This window comes from Nicotiana tabacum, chromosome 18 (assembly GCF_000715075.1).
Source record: "Nicotiana tabacum cultivar K326 chromosome 18, ASM71507v2, whole genome shotgun sequence".
Taxonomy (NCBI): Eukaryota; Viridiplantae; Streptophyta; class Magnoliopsida; order Solanales; family Solanaceae; genus Nicotiana; species Nicotiana tabacum.
In genome coordinates, this window is record NC_134097.1 from 105,598,983 (window position 1) to 105,603,270 (window position 4,288).

A 4,288-nucleotide genomic window follows, 5' to 3' on the forward strand; every position below is an offset into this window, starting at 1 on the left:
GCCCTACTATCACATTGCTTGGTTCTTCTATCCCAGAGCAGACTATCCCAATTCCTACACATGCGGAGGGTACCGCTATCCCTCCAATTGATATCTTGTTCTGCCTCCAGCCCCAGCTTCCGCTTCTGGTATTTCTGATGGGGATCTTAGGGGAGCTATTCAGATATTAACCCAGCTAGCGGCCTCTCATGCCCAGAGGTCAAATGTTGCGCCCAGTTCATCCAGCCACCAAGGGGATTCCACCAGTTCCAGGGTGAACAGATTTCTTCAGTTAGATCCTCTAGTGTTTATGGGTGCCAATCCAGAAGAAGACCCTCAGGATTTTATTGATGAGATGCACAAGACCCTTAGGGTTATGCGTGCAATTAAGACTGAAGGAGTAGAGTTGGCTGCCTATCGTCTGAAAGGGGTGGCCTATTCGTGGTTTGAGTTGTGGGAAGATTATCGTGAGGAGGGGAGCCCTCCGGAGAGGTGAGGTGAGTTTGTCGATGCCTTTATAGATCATTTTCTGCCTGCTGAGACAAGGGCAGCCCGTGCAACAGAGTTTGAAAATCTAAAGAAAGGTAGCAGAAGTGTGTGGGAGTATCACATGGAGTTTGCCCGCCTGTCCAAGTATTCCATTCATATATTGCCCACAATGGAGGCCAGAGTGCGTCAGTTTGTTCAGGGCCTTAATCCTTTGACTATTAATGAGGCTTCTACAGCTGCCTTGAATTCTGACATGAATTATAGGAAAATGGTAGCATTTTCTCAGGCCACAGAGAACTATAAACTGAAGAACCGAATGGAGAGAGGGTAACAGCAAGGCCCGGTCTACAGCAACATGGGAGAGTCACTAGGTGGGGGAAGATTAGTTTTCAGGGGAGGATCATCAGGGCTGTCCCAGTCAGTTGCACAGTCTTTAGCTAGTGCACCACCATCAAGGCCCAACCAGCAGCAGTGGAGTCGTTTCAGGGCCGGTCAGGGCAACAGGGGATCCCATCAGCGGGGTCGATCAGGAGAGATGTCCCAGCAGCAGCAGAGCTCCCCGTGCCCTAGGTGCGGGAAGATGCACTAAGGGATTTGCTATTTAGAGTTATCTGTATGCTATGTATGTGGGATGAGGGGTCATATTCAGAGGCAATGTCGTGTATCTCGCCAGGGAGCGGGTAGGGGCACAACACAGTCATCTAGTCCAGCAGTTGCTACATCCTCAGCCCCCTCTCCAGCTCAAGGTACCCCAGCACCTGCAGGGCATGGTGCGTCTAGGGGTGGTACGCAGAGTTCAGAAGGACTCAGCCGATTCTATGCTATGAGTGGTCGCCAGACTGTAGAGGCTTCTCCAGATGTTGTTACATGTATTCTGACTGTCCAATCTCATGATGTGTATGCACTTATTGACCCAGTTCCACCTTGTCCTATGTTACCACTTTTATTGCTATGGAATTTGGGATAGAACTAGATCAACTTCATGAGCCATTTTCGGTATCTACTCTGGTTGGTGAGTCAATTACGGACACTCGAGTCTATAGAGGTTGTGTTGTCACGGTGCGGGGTAGGGATACCATGACCGATCTTATTGAGCTAGGGATGGTCGATATTTATGTAATAATGGGAATGAATTGACTTTATTCATGCTTTGCCAAACTTGATTGTCGAACTAGAACCATGAGGATTGAATTTCCTAATGAGCCAGTTGTTGAATGGAATGGAGATAATGTAGTGCCAAAAGGTCGGTTTATTTCTTACATTAAGGCCGTGAAGATGATCAAGAAAGGGTGTATATATCATTTAGTTTGGGTTACGGACACCAATGCCGAGGCGCCTAGCCTTGAGTTCGTGCTAGTTGTGAATGAATTTCCGGATGTCTTTCTAGATGAGCTCCCTAGGATTCCACCAGACAGGGAGATTGATTTTGGGATCGATGTGATGCCATGCACACAACGTATATCAATTCCACCTTACATAATGGCACCGACTGAATTGAAAGAGATAAAGGAACAATTGAAGGATTTGCTAGAAAAGGGTTTCATTCGGTCGAGTGTGTCACCGTGGGGCACACCGGTCTTGTTTGTAAGGAAGAAAGATGCGTCTCTACGGATGTGTATTGACTACCGGCAATTCAACAAGGTTACAATCAAGAATAAATATCCTCAACCAAGAATAGATGACTTGTTTGATCAATTGCAAGGTGCTACGTGTTTCTCAAAAATTGACTTGCGGACCGGGTATCATCAATTGAAGATAAGGGAGCAGGATATTCCAAAAACAACTTTCAGGATTCGGTATAGGCACTTTGAATTTCTGATGATGTCTTTTGGGAAAACAAATGCCCCGACAACTTTCATGGATCTTATGAATCGAGTCTTCAAGCCTTTTCTAGACTCCTTTGTGATAGTGTTCATTGACGATATTCTTGTGTATTCCCGAAGTCGGGAGGACCATGCTGACCATCTCAGGGCAATTCTTCAGACTCTTCAGCAATATCAATTGTATGTAAAATTTTCAAAATGTGAATTTTGGCTTGAATTTGTAGCATCCTTGGGTCATGTCGTCTCTAGGGAAGGAATTATGGTTGATCCTCAAAAGATTGCAGTAGTGAAGAATTGGCCTAGACCTACCACTCCAATAGAGATTCGCAGTTTCTTAGGTCTGGCAGGGTACTACAGGAGATTTGTGGAGGGTTTTCTACTCTCGCCTCTCCATTGACTAAATTGACGCAGAAAGCAGTTAAATTCCAATGGTCCGATGCTTGTGAAAGGAGTTTCCAAGAATTGAAATAAAGATTGACTACAACACCGGTATTAGCCATGCTAGAGGGTATAGAGAGATTTGTGGTGTATTGCGATGCTTCAAGGATTAGGCTTGGGTGTGTGTTAATGCAACACGATAAGGTTATAGCCTACGCTTCTACGCAACTCAAGAATCATGAAAGGAACTATCCAGATCATGACTTAGAGTTTGCGGCAGTGGTGTTTTCGCTAAAGATTTGGCGACATTATCTGTATGGGGTCCACGTGGATGTATTTATGGACAACCTTCAATATATTTTCAAGTAGAAGGAATTGAATCTGAGATAGAGGAGAGGGCTAGAGTTACTCAAGGACTCTGACATTGATATTCTTTATCACCGGGAAAGGCTAATGTTGTGGTGGATGATCTTAGTCAAAAATCTATGGGAAGTTTAGATCATTTGGAGGCATGTCAGAGGCCGTTGGCCAGGGAGGTTCACCAGTTGGCTAGTTTGGGAGTTCCTCTTGCGGGCTCTAATGAAGGAGGAGTGATTGTACAAAATAGGGCTGGATCATCGCTTGTAGAAGAGGTGAAGGAGAAGCAATTCGACGATTCATTATTAGCACAACTGAAAGAAGGGATTCATAAACATAAAACCACAACTTTTTCCTTTGGCATGGATGATGGTACCCTACGGTACCAAGGCCGCCTATGCGTTCCAAATATAGACGGTCTTCGGGTAAGGATCATGACAGAAGCTCACACTTCCAGGTATTCCGTGCAATTAGGGTCTACGAAAATGTATCATGACCTCAAGAAAGTTTATTGGTGGAACAACATGAAAAAGGAGGTGGCGTACTTTGTGGCAAGATGTCCGAACTATAAGCAAGTGAAGGCCGAACATCAAAGGCCCAGAGGATTGGCCCAAAGCATAGAAATTCCAATGTAGAAATGAGAGATGATCAATATGGATTTTGTGGTAGGGTTACCGCACATTCCGTGCAAGGTCGACTCAATTTGGGTAATCGTGGACCGACTCACGAAATCAGCGCACTTCTTGCTAGTTAAATCTACCGATACAGCGGAACAATATGCTCAATTGTATATCAAGTAAATAGTTAGGTTGCATGGTACTCCAGTCTCAATCATTTTAGATCGAGGGGCTCAATTCATGGCCAACTTTTGGAAGAAATTTCAGTAAGGTTTGGGCATGCAGGTAAATCTTAGCACAACTTTTTACCCTCAGACTGACGGGCAAGCGGAGCGAATTATTCAGATGCTTGAGGACATGTTTCATGCTTGTATTCTCGATTTCAAGGGTAGCTGGGATGATCATTTTCCACTCATAGAGTTTGCTTATAACAACAACTTCTATGCTAGTATCTAGATGGCACCATTTGAGGCGTTGTATGGTAGAAGATGTAGATCTCCCATTGGGTGGTTCAAAGTTGGAGAAGCTGGATTGATAGGGCCGGACCTTGTGCATCAGGCTATAGAGAAAGTCAAGATTATTAAAGAGAGGTTGAAAACTACTCAGAGTCGCCAAAAGTCGTATTCGGACGTTCGTCGGAGAGAT